General features: G+C 47.6%; 1 protein-coding gene across 1 annotated transcript in view; it reads left to right on the top strand.

The window, feature by feature from the left end:
• Positions 1-864: 864 nt before the first annotated feature.
• Positions 865-12,060, top strand: part of RHOC (ras homolog family member C) — a 43,972-nt gene continuing 32,776 nt past the window's right edge. Inside the window, exon 1 of the mRNA XM_030220435.1 lies at positions 865-1,037. The gene's annotated coding sequence lies outside the window, so the exon portion shown is untranslated. The remainder of the gene's footprint in view (positions 1,038-12,060) is intronic.

Below are 12,060 nucleotides of genomic sequence, written 5' to 3'. Positions count from 1 at the left end.
AAATTTGTACCTGATGCAACGGAGGGTTAAGTGACTTGCCCAACATCAGAAAAGGCCGCAGTGGGATTTGGACCCTCCGTTCCCTAGTCCTCAGGCAGCCGCCTTATTACTCAACAGTATTAAAAATGTGACATAAGTGAACATAGGAGCCAGCTCTCTCACCCCCCCCCCCCCCCCCCCCCCCAATAGTGAGCAAATAAAAATTCTTTTGACTGTTTCCAGGGAAGGGTCATTTCCTTTGGGCATGCCCCTCCCCGTCATTTGGAAAAAAAAGTTGGCTCCTATGCAAGTGAAAACAAGCCACCCTTTCAGGGTGTGTTGCAGCAGCCCCTCACCCCCCCCCCCCAACATGCTTCATCATTACGACTAATGCTCATCATTTTAAGGAACTTCTGCTTGGAAATGTACGGACAACCCCCTTTCCTGCCGCATAGGCTCGCACCGCGCCACTGCAGCTCTTTAATTCCCCCCCCCCCCTTGTCCCCTCCCCTCCCCCAGCCCGGCGCAAAACGTTTGCAATCGAGCTAAAAAGAATAGCATTCCTTACAGATGAATAATACAGCCGAGGAATCGCATGTTGTGGGGGGGGGGGGGGGGGGGCCCAAATGGATCGAGAACAAAAAGAAGACCCAGGTCAAACTTTAATTAGCACTGATGTTTTTTTTAAATCTGCATGTGCAGCAAAGCCAGGAGGTAAGGAAAACAACCCAACAATAAGGAAGGTATAGTCCGAACTGTGCTGCTCAAAGATTGCTCCAGCCCTGCTGCTCCCACAATCCTTTAACCATGATGTCATGTTTAACCCTTGCGAGTGCTGCTGGCTCCAGCCACGGATCTGCCCCTCCTTTCGCCTTGCCTTGCAGTGATACAAGTAGGAGAGGAGGAGGAGGAGGAGGGAACGGCCAAGTGACAGCTTCACTGCTGAGAAATCTCCCGCACACGCTGCAGTGGGGCAAGAAGAGACGGCACTTAAGAGAGTGGCCCGGGGGCCAGTGGAAGTCACGGGGGCAACAAGGCACAAGATCCCCGCGAGTCAGGTAAAGCGGGAGCTTTATTGGAAACGATCCTGTTTAGGGGGGGGGGGGGTCGAGTCGCTTTTGAGCAAGAAAGGACTGGGCAGGGCCCCGGAGACTTTCTTTTAGTTGATAACAAGAACTTCAGTCACCCCCCCCCCCCCCCTCTTTTCTCCAGTCTAACATCTGAGACTCCTAGTTCGAGGGTGGGGGGTGACGATTGGCTTTCTGGGCAATGATTGTATGTTTTGATTTTTTTTTGTAATTAATGCTAAAATCCTTACGCTCTGGCTTTAGAAAGAGCTTCATAGCGGGACAAGTGTGTGTGTGTGTGTGTGTGTGTGTGTGTGTGTGTGCGTGTGCAATGTGCACCTATTTTTTTGCACATGCCGTGCACACAGGTGCAGGGTGTCACCTTTCGTGGCAGTGCAGGGAGGGCACCAGACTCTAATCTTCTGCTTTCTGTCTTTGGCTCCTACTTTGGCCGGTCAGGAGGCAGCCCGGCCCCCAGGCGAGGGGGGGTGGGGTAGATGACGGCAGGTGGAGCCCAGGGAGGAGGGTGGCCGAGGCAAGCTCAGGACCTCTCCCAGGTTACAGTTTCCATGGAAACGAGTTGGCTGAAGTTTGCAGGGAGCAGTGCCTCCATCCTGGCTCCCTGCCATAGCCCAGATGGAGGGAGAGAGAGAGAGAGAGAGAGAGAGAGAACTAGGGAGTGCCCCCTCGGTCCCTGATGAGTAAAACACTGTCCTAGAAGAATACTCCACAGTGACATCCCCACCCTTCCTCGTAATGGCACAACTAGGGTGTCTCCTCTGGGCCCCGTGGTCAGCATTAATTACACTAATCTTCACCCTAATTACGTAGAGGCTGGAAGAAAACCTTTTTCTGACAGGCAGCTTGCTATGAGGTGTGCTCTTTCCCTTGTTCTTGTAGTTACAGACCTGCAGCCTTAGGTGGGCATATTGCAGGTTGGTCCAGCCCTGCTCAAGACACATTCTTCCAAAGGGTGTATTTTCAAGTAACAGAGATACTTGGCTTTTTTTTTTTTACTTCTGTATTGCTGCTGGTTAACGAGAAGCCAGTGGAAGACCAAGAGATTATGAAAGTAAAACCTGGATTGGTCCAATCTGCCCTCCATAACCCGGAGCCATCTGGTAACCCTAAGTGAGCCCATTTTTTTGAAACGAGAGAGAGAGAGAAGTCCTTAGTTTTTAAGTTGTAACCTGCCACAGAAGAGAGAGTAGTAGACATGTTATTGCTTTGTGTTTAACTATTCAGTAGCTATATCCATTTCCCAAAACTTTTGAAAACCTTCTCCTTTACAAGCTATGTAGAACAGAACTTAGCATAAGAGATAAGGCCAAAAAAAAGGGTAGCTTAACTGTATATTAGATTTTTAGTTTATATTGATTTTATTGTGCAGTTTATTCTGATTTGCTGTGCTTTCCTGTCATGAATGGAGTTCCTATGTTCGTTTGTTTGTATACATTAGTTATGTAAACCGTTCTGTTTTGCAGTTGCAATAAGATACGGTATATAAATTAACATAAATAAAAAATAAAATAAGGTGAAGTCTTCCCTGGTTTCCAGCTGCTGACAGCTGCCCAGATGTAGAGTTATGGAGAGGTGATCCCCTTTGGAACTGAACTTATTTTTCCCCAGGTTTGACCCCCCCCCCCCCCCCTCCAATAATCATCATGCAGTAACCATAGTTACAGGTGCTGTTTCCAAATCCCTTGTTCTCCAGTATGCAGCTTCTTGTACAAAGTGTTAGGTAACTGCTGTTCCTGGGAAGAGACAGTGGTCTCAGGACCAGACAGAAATAGGGGGAATTATAGAGTCTGTTCCCCCCTCGAGTCCATCTGTAACTCCTGGCAGACTGCAAGAAGTATGTCAGTGTGTGACTGCTCTCTGACAGCCAGCCACTCTCTCAGAAGAAATGCAAGAGAAACCATGAGAGAGGGTGTAGTTGGCAGACTGGTTCTGTGACTGCTCTGTGACAGGCAGCCACTCTTTCAGGAGAAATGCAAGAGAAACCATGAGAGAGGGCGTAGTTGGCAGACTGGTTCTGTGACTGCTCTGTGACAGGCAGCCACTCTTTCTGAAGAAAAGCAAGAGAAACCATGAGAGAGGGTGTAGTTGGCAGACTGGTTCTGTGACTGCTCTGTGACAGGCAGCCACTCTTTCAGGAGAAATGCAAGAGAAACCATGAGAGAGGGCGTAGTTGGCAGACTGGTTCTGTGACTGCTCTGTGACAGGCAGCCACTCTTTCTGAAGAAAAGCAAGAGAAACCATGAGAGAGGGTGTAGTTGGCAGACTGGTTCTGTGACTGCTCTGTGACAGGCAGCCACGCTTTCAGAAGAAATGCAAGAGAAATCATGAGAGAGGGCGTAGCTGGCAGGTTAGTTCAGGACCAGATTGGATTGTCACTTAAAATGTAAAAGGTATCCCTCACGACAACTATCTGCTGGTATCACTAAAGCGATAATTCTATAAATGGCTCCTCATTTTAGGAACCATAAAGGGGCACGCCAAGCTGTTATACTAGGGCAAAGCCACACCGTTATAGCAAAACATAGGAGCATCCACTTATGATAGGTCAGTGGCTGGCCTATTCTATAAGTTGCATGTGTCGTTTGGTGATACTCCCTTGATATCACCTAATGTATGCACCTCAGTGGCATAGGCATTGGGGGGGGGGGGCTTGGCCCCCTCACTGTGGGTTCAGGCTCCCCTCAAAATTGCAGCTCCATCTGCTGAGGCTGGCTGGGATCCACAAGCCCTGCCAGCATAAAAGGTCCTTCAATGGCAGTCTGCACTCAGTGGCACTTTCCATGTACCACCACAGCTACTCCGCTCCGCTTCCCTTCCCCCACATACATCAGTTTTCACACATGAGCAAAAACTGAGCATTCATGGGAGTGGGCGGCATGGTGGTGGCCGATGGAAAGAACTGCTGACTGCCAGGCCACCAATAGAGGACCTTTTCTGCTGGTGGGGCCTGGGGATCTCCACCAGTTCAAGCACTTGAGGATCTCAGTACCCTTCTCCACTACTGCCAACTCCAGGCTCCGCTCATTCTGCCTTGCCTCACCCTATGCCTGGAACAATCTTCCTTTACCCATACGCCATGCCCCCTCCCTACCCATCTTCAAATCTCTGCTTAAAACTCACCTTTTCAATGCTGCCTTCGGCGCCTAACCGCTCTAGAAATATGAAATGGCCCAATCTATCCACCCTATCAGATAAACTGTTCACTCGTCCTCCAATCTATCCACCCTATCAGATTTACTGTTCACTTGTCCTCTAGATTGTTCACTTGTCTTTAGATTGTTCTCTTGTCTTTTAGATTGTAAGCTCTTTGAGCAGGGACTGTCCTTCTATGTTTAAATTGTACAGCGCTGCATAACCCTAGTAGCGCTTTAGAAATGTTAGTTAGTAGTAGTAGTAGGATTGTGGGGGGGGGGAAGCATGGAGAGCAGGGCAAGGGCAGGGGTGGAGAGCGAGAAAAGGTGGTGCAAAAATGTTATGCTTCCCTACTTTGGGCTAGTCCCCACCCTTAAAAATTTCAGGTTTGGCTATATGACGGTTGCACACTCAGGGAGAAATTCTATAAATTACGCTCAAACATGGGCTCCAGAAAAGTTTGACGGTAAGTGCTCGTACCCTTTATAGGATACCGCTTAGCGCTGGTTTCCATTTCCAACTCTGGGCTCCAGACTTACGCCTGCTGAAACCTGCTGTAAATCTTGGTGCCCGAGCGTGGAGACCCATTATCCTATAACACTATGCTCAACTTTTTGGAACACCCGTGACCCGCTCATGCCTCCTTTTGGGTTACGCTGTGGGATTTAGGTGCCCAGCATTAACAGCTTGTTGGTCAATTAGGTTGCATGCGTCTCGGCAGCGTGCCCAAATCTGCGGTCCATATATAGAATCCGGGGCTGAGTGATTTAGGTCACTATTTATAGAATAGCGTCTGGTGTTTACGTACTTAATTGCCAGTTATTGTGCACATCAGCACTACCATTTTACAAACTGGAGCCTCGATGCTCAAAAACAAATGCAGGAGCTAGAGTCCATTAGCGCCGTACTGGCTCCTGCATTTACCTGTGCAGAATGTTCAGAGGCCCAGAGCACGGGAACAAATGAGCGTGTAGACGAACATCCCAAGTAGCGTGCTTTTGTATTCAAACGCGTGTAAATCAGGTCATTTTGTATTCCTCCCCAATGCTCATAAGAATATAAGAGTAGCCATACGGGGTCAGACCAATGGTCCATCTAGCCCAGTATCCTGTTTTCAACAGTGGCCAATCCAGGCCACAAGTACTTGGCAGAATCCCAAATAGTGGCAACATTCCAAGCTACCAATCCCAGGGCAAGCAGTAGCTTCCCCATGCCTGTCTCAATAGCAGACTATGAACTTTTCCTCCAGAAACTTGTCCAAACCTTTTTTAAACCCAGATACGCTAACTGCTGTTACTACATCCTCTGGCAAAGAGTTCCAGAGCTTAACTATTCCTTGAGTGAAAAATATTTCCTCCTTTTTCTTTTAAAAGTATTTCCATGTAACTTCCTTGAGTGTCCCCTAGTCGTCGTAGTTTTGGAATGAGTAAAAAATCGATTTACTTCTACTCATTCTACAACACTCAGGATTTTGTAGACCTCACTCATATCTCCCCTCATCTATCTCTTTTCCAAACTGAAGAGCCCTAACCTTTTTAGCCTTTCCTCATATGAGAGGAGTTCTACCCCCTTTATCATTTTGGTTGCTCTTCTTTGAATCTTTTGTAATTCTGCTATATCCTTTTTGAGATACGGTGATGAGAACTGAATGCAATACTCAAGGTGAGGTCGCACCATGGAGCAATACAGAAGCATTTGAATATTCTTGGCCTTATTTACCATCCTTTTTTCTAATAATTTCTAGCATCCTGTTTGCTTTTTTGGCCGCCGCCGCCGCACACTGAGCAGAAGATTTCAGTGTATTATCTACAACGATACCTAGATCTTTTTCTTGGGTGATGACCCCCGAGGTGGACCCTAGCATCAAGTAACTATGATTTGGATTATTCTTTCCAATGTGCATTGCTTTGCATTTGTCCACATTAAATTTCATCTGCCAATTTTTTCACAGTCCACATGTGTTTTAACAACCTTGAATAAGTTTTGTGCCACCTGCAAATTTAATCACCTCACTCATTCCGATTTCTGTATCATTTATAAATATGTTAAATAACACTGGTCCCAGTACTGATCCCTCTGGCACAATACTATTCACCCTCCTCCATTGAGAGAAATGACCATTTAATCCTATCCGCTGTTTTCTGTCCAATAACCAATTCCTAATCCACACCAGAACATTGCCTCCTAGCCTATGACTCTTTAATTTCTCAAGAGTCTCTCATGAGGACCTTTGTTAAAACCTTTCTGGAAATCCAGATACACTACATCAACTGGCTCACCTTTATCCACATGTTTATTCACGCCTTCAAAGAAATGAAGCAAATTGGTGAGGCAAGACTTCTCTTGGCTGAACCCATGTTGACTCTGTCCCATTAAACCATATTTATTTATGTGTTCTGTAATTTTATTCTTTATAATAGTTTCCATTATTTTACCCAACACTGATGTCAGGCTAATCTGTCTGTAATTTCCCGGATCACCCCTGGAACCCTTTTAAAAAATCAGCATTACATTTTCCACCCTCCAATCTTCAGGTACTACGGATGACTTTAATGACAGGTTACATGTTACTAACAGCAGATCAGCAATTTCATGCTTCAGTTCTTTGAGTACCCTTGGATGTATGCCATCTGGTCCAGGTGATTTACTACTCTTTAATTTATTGATGTGGCTCAGTATGTCTTCCAGGTTCACCAAGATTTCTTTCAGTTCTTTCATCACCCGCGCAGGCTTCTGTTTCTGTTCCTAGGGGGAGGGCGGTAGGTGCGGTCCGCCCCGGGTGCATGCCGCTGGGGGGGGTGCCACGCGCCTGTCGGCGCTGCTTGTTCCGTGTTCCCTCTGCCCCAGAACAGGAAGTAACCTGTTCCGGGGCAGAGGGAGCATGGAACGAGCGAAGCCGACAGGCACACGGCACTCCCCCAGCAGGTAAAAATGCACCGGGGGGGGGGGAGTATGTCGTTTCGCCAGGTGGAGGTGTCGTTTCGCCGGGGGGGGGGGGAGGTATCATTTCGCCGGGGGGGGGGGGGCGCATTGGCGATCCACCCCGGGTGTCAGCCGCCCTAGGAACGCCACTGGGTTTGATTAAAGGTTCGTTCCTTGTTCCTGCCTTTTGGGTGTGCCACTCGTGTACAGGATAATTTCTTTATATTAAGTGGCTTTTTGTAGTGCAAGGATCTGTTTCTCACAGCAGTCTGACCAGTTTTGCAGGTAGTGGTATACTGTGTACTTTTCCCTTATGACAGTTTTATGTCAGGTGAAATGCAGCCAGGAAGATGTGGGGGGGGGGGGGGGGGGGGGGGGGGTGAGGGGGAGGGGGAGAGGTGTAAAAAAAGCCAAGAAGCCAAAGAGCTTGTAAAAGCTGAACTTAGATTTCTGTCATACCTAATTTTGACTACTAAAGCCAGCTTACTAGGTCAAAAAATAGCAATTTTTATATCCTGTTTAGAATTTGACAATCAATTAAACATGGCAGTGGTTGGTTATGAGGAAGGTTCTTCACGCATTGATAATTCCTGGCAATCCGGGTGAAGGTGGGGCAGTTATACTCTCTATTTTCTACTGCGGGGGCGTTTGCGGCGGTAACCGGCAGTATGGCCACGTTGGCGCGTGCTGCATGGTTACCGCATGGGTAGCGCATGAGCCCTTACCACTAGGTCAGTGGGTGGCAGTAAGGGCTCAGGCCGTAAATAGGCGTGCGCTAGTTCTAATATTAGCGCAGGCCCATTTCCCGGGCCAGTTAAAAAAAATAGCCTTTTCCCCAGTCGCGGTAAAAAAAATGGCCCAGCACACGCCTAAAAGATGCGCCCACACTACTGCAGGCCACTTTTTTACCGCGGCTTTGTAAAAGGACCCCTCTGTGAGGTGAAGGGTGTCCTGGAAGTTGCAGGAATGCTGCTCATGGAATTAAAGTAGGGAAAAAAAAAGGATTAGCTGCAAATTTTAGTTAGGAAATGTTAAGTTGCATTCATTTTTTTAAAAAGTATTTCAAGGCACAGATTTTAAGATTTTGAAAATATAAGAACACAAGTCATGCTGAGTCAGACCAAAGTCCATGGAGCCCTATCCTCGGGGCCTTTTTTGAGGGGGTACTTGGGGGTACTGAGTACCAGCACCTTTTCCATTGTCTGCTAAAATTGACACATTAACCCCAAGTTTTAAATGAAAGAGCTCAGGCTGTACACACCAGCTCTGCCTTGCTGTAGATTCTGAGACTGGTTGTACATAAGTAATGCCACACTGGGAAAAGACCAAAGGTCCATCGAGCCCAGCATCCTGTCCACGACAGCGGCCAATCCAGGCCAAGGGCACCTGGCAAGCTTCCCAAACGTACAAACATTCTATACAATCAAGCCATTGTGACATCACTAATGAGGTTGGCTCTTATTGGTGGAATGAGCCACTATGATATCACAATAGCTTAAATCACTGCTCTATGTAATAAAAGTGAGCCAAGTAGAGGACATAAGTACATAAGTAATGCCACACTGGGAAAAGACCAAGGGTCCATCGAGCCCAGCATCCTGTCCACGACAGCGGCCAATCCAGGCCAAGGGCACCTGGCGAGCTTCCCAAACGTACAAACATTCTATACATGTTATTCCTGGAATTGTGGATTTTGTAGGGGGCCTGGCTATTGTGGGGTGGGTCCCTCAGTGATTACCCCACCCCTGAAGGGTGTCCCTAGCATTTGAGTACCGGCACCTTTTTTGCTAGAAAAAACGCACTGCCTATCCTGTCTCTGACAGTGGCCGGTCTGGGTCACAGGCACCCAGTCAGACCCTAACAGGCCTTCAGCCTCCTGCTGAGTCCACTGCAAAGGGCACCTGGTTTGGATTGGATGAACCAAGTTTCTTTCCAGCTCTGATCAGGGTTTAATCCCTACGGATCCTCACCCTTCATTTCCTGACACTCATCACAGTTCTCATCCCAGCAAGGTTAAAGTGATTTCCAATTATGCCATGAATTTTGCCACTCCACCCCATGGCAAAGTGGGCACTTCTCCTTTCACCAGGGAACTTCACTATTTTCAAACAGGGCAATATGAAACTCCAGACTGAGAGCCAGGACTATCACTGGACAGCATGAATTGTGCCCTGCGACAGGGGGGTTCTCTCTGATAATGTGGTTGGCATGGCTGCTTAGAGCAACTTGCGATGTAACGAAAGGGAAAATGGGACTTGATATACCGCCTTTCTGAGGTTTTTGCAACTATATTCAAAGCGGTTTACATATATTCAGGTACTTATTTTGTACCAGGGCCAATGGAGGGTTAAGTGACTTGCCCAGAGTCACAAGGAGCTGCAGTGGGAATCAAACCCAGTTCCCCAGAATCAGAGTCCGCTGAACTAACCACTAGGCTACTCCTCCACTAGCAACATTCCATGTAGAAGCCTGCCCTTGCAGATCACCAATGCGGCCGCGCAGTCTTCTGTTTCTGTGAGTCTGACGTACATGCAGGACGTCAGACTCACAGAAACAGAAGCCTGTGCGGCCGCGTTGCTGATCTTCAAGGGCAGGCTTCTACATGGAATGTTGCTAGTGGAATAGAAACATTCCATGTAGAATCTCAAATAGGGAACGGGAAATGGGACTTGATATACCACCTTTCTGAGGTTTTTGCAACTACATTCAAAGCAGTTTATATATATTCAGGTACTTATTTTGTACCAGGGGCAACGGAGGGTTAAGTGACTTGCCCAGAGTCACAAGGAGCTACAGTGGGAATTGAACTCAGTTCCCCAGGATCAAAGTCCACTGCACTAACCACTAGGCTACTTGAGTTAGAAAGTAAGGTGATTGATTTAAAGAAAGTTGCACATGAGGACCGTTAGGCAGCAGCAGGAATTGAACCTGTTCCCCAGGTCTGCAACCCACTGCACTAACCGTTAAGCACTCCTGCACTCTATTCTCCCCAATGCAGCTGCCACCATCTTGGTACACCCAAAACAATGTACTCGATAGGGTGACAAGATCCGCCTACTGGCTTCAGCCCACATAATAGGCCAGCTAGGTTCATGCCATCTCCTGTGTTCAAGCCTCCTTGTTTAGAAAGGGACGATAGAAGCTGAGAGAGTCCGGATCATCTGCTTTCTAATCCAGGCCAGATAAAACCACCATCTTAATCCAATTTATTTTTATTTATTTATTTTATTGCATTTGTATCCCACATTCCCCCACCTATTTGCAGGCTCAATGTAGCTTACATAGATTTGTTAACATTGTCATATCAGGATATCAGATACAGTTAGTAATGTGTAGCGATTAAGGAAGGGAAGAGGGAAGAAGGCGGAGAGTTGTTAGGGTAGTTATAGAAGGTGGGCGTTCATATTTGAGTGGGTTGGTGAGGTGGCTTAGTGAGGTTATAGGTTCTCATTGTAGGCCTTGTTGAAGAAGAATGTTTTCAGAGATTTTACCAATCTAACTCCATTTCTGTTGTAGCCCAGACACAGTCCTTTGGTTCCCATCCCAGGTCAGACTGGTCCCTGCAGAATTTTATGGCGAATGGGAACTAAATGAACTAGGGTGTACTGAGATGGGTATCTGGCAGGCAAGGGAGGTCAGTGGAAGTAAACAAATCAGGCAACCACAATTACAGGAATGGATTAGTGTGTACCAGGAATAAACAGGTGTGGAGAGCTGACTCACAACTGAGCAAACAGCATATTACATCACTCCAAAAAAAGATCTAAAACAAACTTTGAACCCATAACAACAAAAATAGTAGCAGCACACACAATAAAGATGAGATGAAGCCATTTCAGGCTTATCTGGCTACACGTTTCAAGGATGCAGGTGAAAACCCCCATCAAACACCACCATCTCAAGGTAAAGCAGGACCCCAGGCTCTCCACCCCCCGGCAACAGGGGCACACAGGGACAAGAAACCCCTTAACATGCCCTTACCGCATGGCCATGTTTGTCTGGGGGCTTTTTACCCACACGGGAAAAACGGCCCCCGTCACTAGCTCATGGCCCTTTTTCCTGCAGCTTGGTAAAAGGACCCCTCAGAGCCGAGCAGTGGTGTACCAAGGGGGGGCGGTGGGGGCGGTCCGCCCCGGGTGCACGCCGCTGGGGGAGGTGCCACGCCGGTCAGCGTCGTTGGTTTCCATGCTCCCTCTGTTCCGGGGCAGAGGGAGCATGGAAACCAACGACGCTGACCGGCGCGCGGCACCCCCCCAGCGGCTTGCACCCAGGGGGGGTTCTTTCACCAGGGTGGCGGGTGTCCCTTCGCTGGGGGGAGGGGTTGCGCTGCACGGAGGGGGGCGCTGCACCCGGGGTGTGGGGCGTATCGGCGATCCGCCCAGGGTGTCAGCGCCCCTCGGAATGCCACTGGAGCTGAGAAAGGATAAGATTTAATCATTCGGACTGTTCAGGTTGACATTAACTCTGTTGGAAACTCTAACTTTGGGTAATGCTGTTTAAAATTTGGCATCTCGGTAACATTTAAGGTGGATTTTTATGAAACCACACAACATTGTTTGAAATAGATGTCGCTTTGTGCGTGTAACATTTTCATTCATTCGGTGCAGGTTTGCGGTTGTTATTGCAAAATGTTGCCCGGTTTCAGTTTGGCTGGTTAGAACTGATATTCAGCGGCTCTGCCCAATTAAATTACTTTAAATATTGACCCCCATAGGCTCCTAACTTTGGCTTAAAGCAGGGCACAAATTTAGGAGTCCAGCTTTGATTTCAATATCAGGCCCTTAATCTGCATATTTGTTTTGATCTTACTATTGTCTCTTTCACTGTGGGAAACACTGCATCAGTTGGAATTAATTTGTTATTAGATAATGTTACAAAATCAGTGCTGCTGAGTGACAACCATTAAAGGCAATGACTCCAGGACATCAGAGCAAATCCA

This window comes from Microcaecilia unicolor, chromosome 12, assembly GCF_901765095.1.
Source record: "Microcaecilia unicolor chromosome 12, aMicUni1.1, whole genome shotgun sequence".
Taxonomy (NCBI): Eukaryota; Metazoa; Chordata; class Amphibia; order Gymnophiona; family Siphonopidae; genus Microcaecilia; species Microcaecilia unicolor.
This window is presented reverse-complemented; position numbering and strand designations above follow the sequence as displayed.